Source organism: Aotus nancymaae, unplaced genomic scaffold (assembly GCF_030222135.1).
Source record: "Aotus nancymaae isolate 86718 unplaced genomic scaffold, 86718_ANA_hifiasm-v0.15.2.pri h1tg000057l, whole genome shotgun sequence".
NCBI classification, from domain to species: domain Eukaryota; kingdom Metazoa; phylum Chordata; class Mammalia; order Primates; family Aotidae; genus Aotus; species Aotus nancymaae.
Genome location: NW_026988471.1, coordinates 39,454,433 through 39,466,465, shown reverse-complemented (window position 1 = coordinate 39,466,465; position 12,033 = coordinate 39,454,433).

Sequence of the window (12,033 nt, the reverse complement as noted above, 5' to 3'; positions counted from 1 at the left end):
TAATTTGTATTTGTATCTGAAACCATCAGAACCCCCTACCATCAGAATAACTCACCAGAATATACCAAATTTTTATAAGTTAAACCCCTATGGAAATGTTATTATAAAATTTATTATACAGTGTCAGAGAAACCTAGAAGAGTGACTTGAACTCACTACATGGGAAGGTTTGAAGTAACTTAAGTCAATAAGTATATGTGCATTTCCTGTATATTCTTAGTCCAGCTACTTCTTAATTCTGTTTTTTTTTAATCTCAACTTGTAGAAACTCTAATAATGCATATAAGGATATTTGCAGTACAGACAGTCCATGAACTATAGTTCCCTTCATCACTAAGTCCATGTGTTTGTTAACTATTTAACTCCAATGTTTCACTTATGTGTTTTTTATTACTTCCTAACAGAATATACTTTAATATAAGACAAACTTTCAAATGGAAGGTTCTTATGCTGTAAAATTAAAGAGCATCCAATTTTACCAATTGCATACAATAATTAAAATAAATATACTGTTGTATAATACTTTAAATTACCATTGAGTTGTATATGTTATATATTGAAAATGTTCTTCTCCATGGCTTGGAATATTAGAGGGTATTATCCCTCTTTTCTTCTGTCTTGCTTTGCTCACCACTCCTAACCTCCCTGACCTATTACCATAGAAGAAAGTATAATTCAGGAACGAAGTTAATAAGGAGAACTTCCCAAGTTTAACTTTATTTCTGAAATAGTTTGCCTGATTTCTTCATGGGTGCTATTTGATTAGAGTAACTCATTTCCAGACAAAGAATTATTATAGAACATGAGGATGAATATGTCTCACATTCAAAGTAGAATAGAGGCCAAAGAAAATAAAAAAATTAACTACAGAGTCGACATGTTCCTTGAATGTAGAATAAAACCAGAACCATGAAATAAAAAAACTTTAAGTAATAAAATAAGGAATCCCTCAAACTGCAATCTTCGACATCAGTTTTGTCAATGTGATTAATCTGAATAATATAGTCTGACTAGGTATTAAACGCCGAGTGTTAGAATACTTCAGAATGGCAACTTGAGCTGGCAATAGTCTGACACTTGTGATAATCAGCCACATTTGGTAAGTCATTATGATTAGCCTAGTGTCTTCAGACATCCTTTCTCAGAGATTTCTTAAGACCTCAAAGAAATGAGGCTGCATGTATTTTCTGTGGACATTTTCTTCGTTATGCTTCTTTGGGAACTAGGTCAGTCCTGAATGTCGAAGTTTACCATGTGCTGTAAGACTGATGGTATCTCTTTTTAGCTGCAATTTTAGATGTGGCAGGAAGTTATTTCCACTCTTTTGTGTCCCCAATTCTTCTTTGTATTGAGGTGAAAACACTAACTTTTGTCTAATTTCTCCTTGTTTTTCCTCTTCACTTCATAAAACGTGTGCAAATAAGCACTTAGGTTACTTTTATTTCTCCAGTCTTTGCCGATGCAGTATCTCTTGTTTCTCTCTCTGTGTCCTCTCTCTCTCATTCTATCCCTCTCTCTCACACACACACACATACTATCTGAAAATCAGTAATTCTTGTACACACTCCTACTTTGACTTGCTTGCCCGCAAACCTTATAAGGCATCTCCAGGCTGGAGATTTACCTTCAATAAACATAGAGCTGTCTATTTCACATCTATCTTTTGGCCATAAAATAAAATCTTTTATAAGAAAATACTTAAAATTGGCATGGTAGAATTTTAGTTTTCTCATATCTACCTTTCAAAAGACAATATAATGAAGACTTTTTTATTTAACAAACAAAGCCTGCTATTTCAAATGAGGGCTTCTAGAACTATTCTAGATAAAACGAGTCATCTGTGGAGAATCATCTCCAACTCTCACTACATTATTTGGTAATGATTCTCTTGTGCTCATCTCTGATATGTATCAAATTTCAACTTTATTTTAGTAAAATTGCTGTGCTGACTTTCCCTTAGGAACTTCTGCATGTGTGTTGTGTAACACATTTCACAATTACTGTTGTCTCTGGGGAATGAAGGGGCTCACAATTTATCTCTCAGAGTCTGGGAAGGTCCTGCTGGCAACATAATTGTGAAAATTGCCAAGACAACACCAGCCTTTCCTGAGAGCATAAGGACACACAGAAAAAAAAAAACAAAAAACACTCAAATGCTGCCTTTCAGCCTGGAGGGTGAACAGAAAACTTCAGTTATAGATGTGGTTCCAGGTGGTAGGGATTCTGACCACAGCAGCCTTTAATTTTCTTTTGAATGAATTATTTCCATGTCATCTTGAGATTCTTGTTTTTACTTTCTTTGTTTTTTTTCCCCTATTTTTCTACCTTTACCTAGACCTTCTTACTGCCTACCTTATTATTTTAGTTACTTTAAAAGAATATTTGAATTGTTCACAGAGATCAAAAGAATAACCCAAAACCACATACTCTCATTCTTATATCAAGACATATCTCAAAATTGATCTTAAAATGGATAAGCCACCATAAGTTAAAAAGTCACTCTCAAAACAACAAAACACTTAAATATAAAGTTTACAGTGAAGAAGTAAAGGCCCCCACCCACCCAATCAATGTGATAAAAATTCAAGGGAAATAAAAGACAAAGTTCACTTTCTGATTAAAAGAACTAACAAAAGTTCTCATTAAAAATAAAGTCCAGTTAAAAAATTATAGCACCTCTCTAGTTCTCCCCGTGATTATGGAACAATAATACTTTGCAGCATCAGCATTACACTGATTGAATAATTTTATGTGGATATTTTTATAAGGAAAATAAATGTATGATAAAAATAGAGGCTTTATAATTTTTTGTTTCATGTAGTTTTTATAAGCAACAAAGAATTAAGATCTTTAATGAAATTTGCTTACTTCACAGTGACCCATTTACAAAAAAATGAAAGGAATAATATTTATTATTAATTTTATTCTTTCAACTCATCTTTATAAATCTATATACAATCAAGAAACATGAACATGTCATAAGCTGTGCTTACTAGCTTTTAAATGTTTTCATAAAACACCAGTAACTGAATTTCTTCACCAATATGCTTCCTCTAAATTAAAAGTAGGAGACCAGAGTGACTTTTATTCTGACTATAATTACATATTTTTCACACTAACCTATTTAGGTGTGCTATGTTTCTCTTACATCAGAATCTTCCGAATTTAAAGAAATAGAGGGGGGAATTACTTAATAGACCATAAACTTTTTCCCTACAGGGAAGATTGTACACACTTAATATAAGATAGAGTAAAACACATGATATGCTTGTCAATGTAGGCATATAGTAGTCATAAAACCAAGCTCTTTTCAAAATTTTCACACCTCAGTCTATTTAATAGTCATCCATTAAGTAAAAAATATTCACATTTTATTTAAGTAAATTTTTCCAGAATTATTTCATTTTATAGCTCTGTAATTGTAACATTTAAGATAATATGTCATTATTTTATAAGCCCAATATATCTTTTATTTTTCTCCTTAATGAGACACAATTTAATTTCAAATGCATTTTAAATTAATCATTTTAATGAATATGTTATTTTCAGATGATCTTACTTTTATAAAAATAGTATTTATTTAAAAGAAATGATTATCTGTTTATAAAATTTTAAAAAAATACTCTTTATTTTTAATGCACTGGTATGAATTATTTAGAAAAAAAAAACATGGTCTTTTGACTCAGGCACCTGTAGAAAAGATAAACTATTTTACTATACTATTTTTAAGAAACAGTTTTACAAATTCCAAACACATTTTCTTAATAAAATTCAATTTTCTTATTTTTAGATACTGTTTATTTGTTAAGCAGATTTCTAAAGTGAAAATGATAAACTCTTTGTGAACTAGAGTCTAATTTCAAAGAATCAATCATTTTTACAAGGCCTGTAATTCACGAGGTGAGGTGAGGTTTACACGAATGCTTTTTTCCTTTCTTGGTAATATGTTACTGTAAAAACATTCAAGAAATTCCTGGGCTTAAACAACATACCAAATGAGACAGAAATAAGTCTTCTCCCTGGCACTCCTCAACTTTTAAAATAGATTAATGGCCATCTCAATGTGCTCATTTTATTGTCACATAAAACATCAAACAGATTGCATCAGCACAAACTTAATGGTAAGAAACAGCAAGGCTTAGGTTTTCAAGATGTTGATGTAAGAAAACAAATTAGAATTGTAAGTTCATCAGGGAAGCAGCTTGGGGGAAAGTATATCCTCTTGGTTGCAGGATAGGGCTCGCACCATGTTCCATGAAGGATGACTGGGACACTGGTGCAGAAAGCCACATTTCTCTATAAAGGCAGGTTCTTGGAGTTATTACCAACAATGGGTCTTTAGAGATAACAGAAAGAGGCCTCTGTTCTCCAAATTATCTCCATCTAGCTTGTACTTTAGAGCTGCAGTAGATTTTAAATCTCATATTTTATTGTCTTTAAAAATACTAAAAAATGCAACAGTTTAAATTTTGCAAAAAGAGCAAAACATCCATTATCTCACATTATTTTTATTTTTCACATCATTTTACTGGTTATATATATTTACACCTAATGTGTATTTAAGCACGTTTATTCATTCCACAACTGTATATCTTGTGCCTATATATCCTGTTTAGGGAAGTAAATATATGAGTCAAACAGACACAAACCCTTCCCCCAAAGTGGTTATAATTTAGTGACAAATATAGGCATTAAGGAAGTGATTGCCTATTTTATTAGCTGTGATTATCAGTTAAGGTGTCATGATCAGTTTTCCCCATTCCTGTTCCTGTCAAATCCTTTAAAATAATCATATTTTCTGTCTAGCTATTTTTCTATTAAGTTAGTGAAACATAATATAATCAGACCTCCAACCCACACCCTCTACTATGGACTCATTTTTTTTCTAATAATGAGAAAACATTATTGCACTGGGAATAACAGGCATCAGTTGAAGATGGACTTACATGATATCTTCCTCCCTATTCTAATGTCAACATGTCAGAATGTGGAGATATCACAAAGTCCTGTTCTCACCATTGTGCAATAATGCATCCACCTGGTTAGAGTAGGGATGGAGAAGAGGGATCCCAGTGTGTGCCTGAGAAGGAGGAAGAGGTTGAATTCTTGTGAGGGCAAAGAATTGTGAAATGCAGAGGAAACTGAGACAAATTTTACTTCACAACATTTTGGAGGCACAACTCTACACCTTGGAAAGACACATTCACATTCTGTAAGGCTACCTAGTAAGATGAGTTATCTTAGAGGGAATTGTAAAGGTTATTACAATTACGTCTATGTCTGTTACTGGAGAGCATGGGAGGGTGTGTGGAGGAATCTAACTTAGAAGTGATGAACATCTATAGTGGTCTTCCGCTTTCACTCATGTTTTCTCATTTAATATCCACTAATAAATGTATGGGTTGGGTATACTTATCCTCAGTTTTGGGAACCCTAAAATTAGGCTGAGACATCAAGAAAATTGTCCAAAAGGAACAATGTAAAGCGTTGTATATCTTATTCTACTGCACATAAGATAAAGATCAAAAAGTATTGATAAGTACCTATCTGTAGAACAATTGGCAATCCATTTATTGTTCTTTCCATAATAAGGCTGAACTTGTTTGAATTTCCAGTCAGCAGATTCTAGACCTTTTTTAAGTGCTGTGTCATTAAAGTAACTCATCAAATTATTAAAAATCTATTTGCAATAACTTAATCCCCAAGTTTTTATTGTAGGGGTTTCTACATCTAGGTTTGTATGAAACAAAAGAGAAGCTACATCAAAATTTGCAATGTGAAAGTCATCACTGAAAAATAATAAATTTTTATTATGCTGATTATGGGACATAATTCAATAAATCACAAGTAATATTATTATTAGTTCTTTGTACTTTGGTAGGCAAAACAGTTTAACCTAAATTAGCATATTTTAAAACTACTTGTAAATATACCAGGAGAGTATTGTAATATAAATTAACACAAAGAGCCTCATGTCTTTCTGCCAACTTTGGCTTAGTAAAAATGAGTATACAACCAAGAAAGCAAGCTAATATTTAAAAACAAGAGCCATTAAGAATCTCTATACTCTTTGTCAGAAGAGTTCAGTAGGTATCATTTCAAGATCTTCAAAGCTTTCAAAACGTTAATTTTTCTCCTGACATATATTAATACTATAACAATTTATATATTATGATACAAATATAATATATAATAGGCAGAGCAGCAGGACAGAATGTAAAGTCCCCAATGATTGCAATAATAAATATAGATTTAGAATTAAATCAACTTATTTAATATAAAAATCAAAAGAATTAATTTGTTAGAACAATTGTCTAATCATTAAAGAAAAAATGGGTTAGATTCTTATAAAATACATTCACAGATATTTTAAAAAATAAAGGCTAAAAAACAAAATAATGAATGTGCCAAAACATAACATGAGTCATTATTTACATAATCTTCAGTTATATGTTTTGTAAATATTTTATTAAAAGATAGATAGAAAGGATGAGCTAGAACAGACCTGGGCTGGTTTGGATTCAGGTCAAGATAAGCATGTATAGAGGCAGTCCTGCATCATCTCTCTTGGTTCCTCATGGTATTAAACCTGCAGTTCATGGGAATGATGCTGTCCCCAACTGTTAAATGTACGAGCTCAGAAGTGCAGAATCTCCCCTCATTAACTTCAATGTGAGCAGCATTGCAAGAACACATGGAAACACAGCGTTCCACCCTATTACCTGTTGCCCTGCTGAAACATAGATATGCACACCCACATTTATTACTGTCATGGCCTTCTACAAAGAAAATATTACATATTAAAATAAATAGAAATTTTAAAATTACATATATCAAAAACCTTATAAGGATAATATTTGGAGTTATTTTTTAAATCTCTATGCATATCAGATTTTAAGAATAAAAGCAGCCCCTCAATATTCAACAACACTTTAAATCCTGTAATCTAGAAGTTCAAAATCCAAGAGATATTTTTCCTCCTTCAAACAAATATTATAACATTTGCAAAGATCTCCAATATGACACTTTCCTGTTTTTTCTTTATAAATGCTATCATTCCTTTGTTTTCAAACATATTTCATCCTCTATCAGAGATATCTCAACACCCTTTTCAAAGACTTTAAAAAATGCTAATTTATAATGTCCACCTTTTCCTTCTATGCTGAGAATTGAGATATCTCATTGTCCTTTTGTGTTCTTTTCTTTTTTACCTAACTTGTGTAATTTTATTTTGATATGTTAAGTTTCTTTTTTTTATATTTATTTATTATACTTTAAGTTCTGGGGTACATATGGAGATTGTGCAGCTTTGTTACATAGGTAGACACATGCCATGGTGGTGGTTTGCTGTATCCATTGCCCTATCATCTACATTAGGTATTTATCCTAATGCTATCCCTTCCCAGTCCCCTCACCCCGTACTATTGCTCCCCTAGCCCCCCACCCCCCAGGCCCCAGTGCGTGATATTCCCCTCCCTGTGTCCATGTGTTCTCATTGTTCAACACCCACTTATGAGTGAGACCATGTGGTGTTTGCTTTTCTGTTCTTGTGTCAGTTGGCTGAAAATGATGATTTCTAGTTTCATCCATGTCCCTGCAAAGAACATGAATTCATCCTTTTTTATGGCTGCATAGTATTCCATGGTGTATATGTACCACATTTTCTTTATCCAGTCTATCACTGATGAGCACTGGGGTTGGTTCAAAGTCTTTGAACAGTGCTGCAATAAACATATGTGTGCATGTGTCTTTATAATAGAATGATCTTTAATCAATCAATATTAGCTTGTTTTCTTGGTTGTATACTCATTTTTACTAAGCCAAAGTTGGCAGAAAGACCTGAGGCTCTTTGTATTAATTCATATTACAATTCTTTCCAGGTATATTTACAAGTAATTTAAAAATATGCCGATTTAGGTTAAAGTGTTTTGCCTACCAAAGCACCCAGTAATGGGATTGCTGGGTCAAATGGTATTTCTATTTCTAGATCCTTGAGGAATCACCACACTGTCTTCCACAAATCCTGAATGAACTCTCATTCACAATTGTTACAAACAGAATTAAATTCCTAGGAATACAACTAACAAGGGATGTGAAGGACTTCTTCAAGGAGAACTACAAATCACTGCTCAAGGAAATAAAAGAGGACACTAACAGATGGAAAAACATTCCATACTTATGGTTAGGAAAAATCAATATCATGAAAATTGCCATACTGCCCAAAGTAATTTATAGATTCAATGCTATCCCCATCTAGCTACCAATGACTTTTTTCACAGAATTGAAAAAAACTGCCTTAAACTTCATAGGCAACCAAAAAAGAGCCTCATAAGCAAAAAAAACAAAACAAAGCAAAACAAAAAATCTGGAGGCATCACACTACCTGACTTCAAACTATATTACAAGCCTACTGTAATTAAAACAGCATGGTACTGGTATCAAAAGAGAGATATAGACCAATGGAACAGAACAAAGGCCTCAGAAGGAATGCCACATAACTTATAACCATCTGATCTTTGACAAACCTGACAAAAAGAAGCAATGGGGAAAGGATTCCCTATTTAATAAATGGTGTTGGGAAAACTGGCTAGTTATATGCAGAAAGCTGAAACTGGATTCCTTCCTTACATCTTATACAAAAATTGACTCTACATGGATTAAAAATTTAAACATGAGGCCTAACACCATAACAACTCTAGAAGAAACCGTAGACAGTACCATTTAGGACATAGGCATGGACAAGGACTTCAGGACTAAAACACCGAAAGCAATGGCAACAAAAGCCAAAATAGACCAATGGGATCTAATTAAACTTAAGAGCTTCTGCACAGCAAAAGAAATTGTCAATAGAGTGAACTGGCAACCAACAGAATGGAAAAATTTTTTGTGATCTACCCATCTGACAAAGGGCTAATATCCAGAATCTATGGAGAACTTAAATTTATAAGAAGAAAACAAACAACCCCATCGAAAAGTGGGTGAAGGATATAAACAGACACTTTTCAAAAGAAGACATTTATGCAGCCAAGAAACATATGAAAAAAAGCTCATCATCACTGGTCATTAGATAAATGCAAATCAAAACCACATTGAGATACCACCTCATACCAGTTAGAATGGCGATCATTAAAAAATCAGGAGACAACAGATGCTGAAGAGGATGTGGAGAAATAGGAACACTTTTACACTGGTTGGTGGGAGTGTAAATTAATGTCCTTACATATTCTTGTAAGAATAAGATTTATCTTCCCCTGCTGAGCAAATCAGTTGTAAGAGGAAGGTGATAATGTTGATGTTAAGAACTAGGGTTCAATGGTTTCCAGCCACTGACTAGTACACCTTGCCCTCTGACTTCTTACAAGGCTGTTCTTGTAAATGACAAAGTCTGATTTTAAATTGAGTTGCTTTTTTTAAAATATATATAACCAGAGCTCTTTTTGACTTTCTGTAAGTTTTAAATTATAATACCATTCACTGATGCCTCAAATCCCCAAGTTGGAGCCATTCTCAATCCTTTCAACTTCCACATGTAGTTTTTCAGCAGATCCTATCAGCTCTACTTTCAAAGAATATCTAAAATAGAACCACTTTTCAACACCTCCACCACTTCACCATTAGAATACGGCATCATCTTCTCTTATTTGGGGTAAAATAACTTCCTAACAGATTTTTCTGTTTCTTGTACTGCTTCATTGCTGACTATTCTGCACATAAAATTCAGAGTAATGTTTTTAACGTGTCATTTCTGATTTCAAAAACCTCGTTTTATCCTAAAAATGTAAAGCTCACTAATGTTTACAATTCCCTGAATGAATCGGCTTATCACCAAGATACAGTTATTCTCATTTCTTTACTATTTCTCAAAAACATCAAACATTCTCCTTGCATATGATTATCTGGTCATTCTCCCTGAATGGGCCATTCCCTAGGTCAGTGGCTCTCAAGTCATGGTCCCTGAGCCAGCAGCATGAGCACCAGAACTTGTTAGAAAAGCAAATTATCAGGGTCCACTGCTGCAGCTACAGCATAAGAAACCAGAAATCTGTGATTTAAAAAGCCTTCCAGATGATTCTGAGGTATACTCAAGCTTCAGAATCTCTGCTCCAAATATCCCTAAACCTACTACCGCAGTTCATTCTGATTCTTATGCAACCAGTCACAGAAGTCTTCTTCACCACCAACCACAAAGAGCATCCCTCTTCCTCTCCACAAGTTATCTTGATTTGCTTTTCTCCATAATTCTTATCATTGCTTGATATTATATTAAATGTTTATTTTTAATCTGTTTTTGTCTTCCCCAGTATGGCAGCAGGAGGACATTGTTTTTTCACTGCGTTATTCATTGAATCTGGAATAGTGCATCCACAAATAGGTAGTTCATATATATGTGTGTATACACACACACACAAATACATATACACACACATATATACATATACACATACATGTTTCAAATATATCAAAAGATATATGTGAAGTACCTATTTATTTGTTGAATAAATGAGGAATTGATAGATGCATTCAGTTGTATTGGACCAACGTAATAAAATCACATATGTCAAATTGAGAAACTTCTTGAAAGAACTGATCCTGAAGAAAAAACAAGGAGTAACGCATCTGACCTTCTGAAGCAAGTTCTAAGATAAATATAAATTTTTAGAATTACTAAGGGAGACCTCAGGATTTAGAGACCAAGAATTCTTAGTTTGAATCTCTAATGTGACTGTCTTAGACAATTTCATTAAGGTCTTTGAGTCACAGTTCTCTTGCCTATAAAATAAGGAAAACAAAAATGCTTAGTTAATTAATAGTGATAATTCAGATTATAAGTTATAACATGCTTAGTATAATGACTGAGATATTAGTATTAGTACAATAATAATCTTTGTACTCTATTTTTAAAATCCTATTTTTTTAGGAAAAATGCATGTAAGCCTCTCTGTGGAAAGAAAATATAGTATCAGAATTATTAGTGTTGCCTTTAAGAATGGAGGTCACCTGTTTTTCCTTTGCTCTTATTTTTCTTACACTCCTAAAAACCAAAGAATAAGATGATAATTCTTTTAGTGGTAATAAAGTTGATAATGTATTTTCTTTATAGGCATTAATACGTTTCATATGATTTATTTGCTCCAAACATTCACAAAATAGTGACCTCAATCAGGAAACTCAATAGTAGCTGATATAAATGCTTCATACTATACTTTTCTTAAAGGCACATTGTTTCAAAAGACTGTTATAATATTAAATTTGATTATGAGATTAAGAAAGCATTCTTCTCATCCTACTGAAAACATGTACACACAGAGACAGAAATTTTAAAAAGTAACTACTGACATTTTTTTCTGTAACCTGACCACACCCAGTGGTTTGATTAGTGCACCTGTATTTCCATGGGTCAAATCTCTGTATGTGGCATTATCTTCACTTTGAGACCTAATGAGCATTTCACCTTTATTATGTCCAAAAGAAAGTTTTGTTTTTCCCCAAAATCTATTTCATCCCTTGTCCTTCCTATTTTGGAGAATGGCACCATGATCCATTCAATTCCTGCAGCCAAAAATATAGTATCCAACCTTTATCTCCCTCTTTTCTTCTCTTAACCCCTGTCTAATTTATAAGCAAGTCCTGTGGACTGTAACTCAAAATACATTTTAATTCATTTCAATGTTTCTCTCTTCGCTATGCTTCCAAGCTACTGACATCTGGGATTGAGCTACTACAGCAGATTTCTTTTTAAAATTGATCTGTTTGTGTCAAACTTTCACATATAATTCATGCTCTACACAGCAGTCAAAATTAAGTATTAAAATTTAGGTTATATTTTTATAGTAAATACTGATGGAGAGCTTATTTCATTAGAAATAATGTTGCAATTCTTCTTCTTTTGGTTGTTGTTGAGACAGAGGCTTGCTGTGTTGGCCAGGCTGGAGTGCAGTGGCAGGGTCTTGGCTCACTGCAATCTCCATCTCCTGGGCTCAAATAATTCTCCTGCCTCAGCTTCCCAAGTAGCTGGGATTACAGGCATGTGCC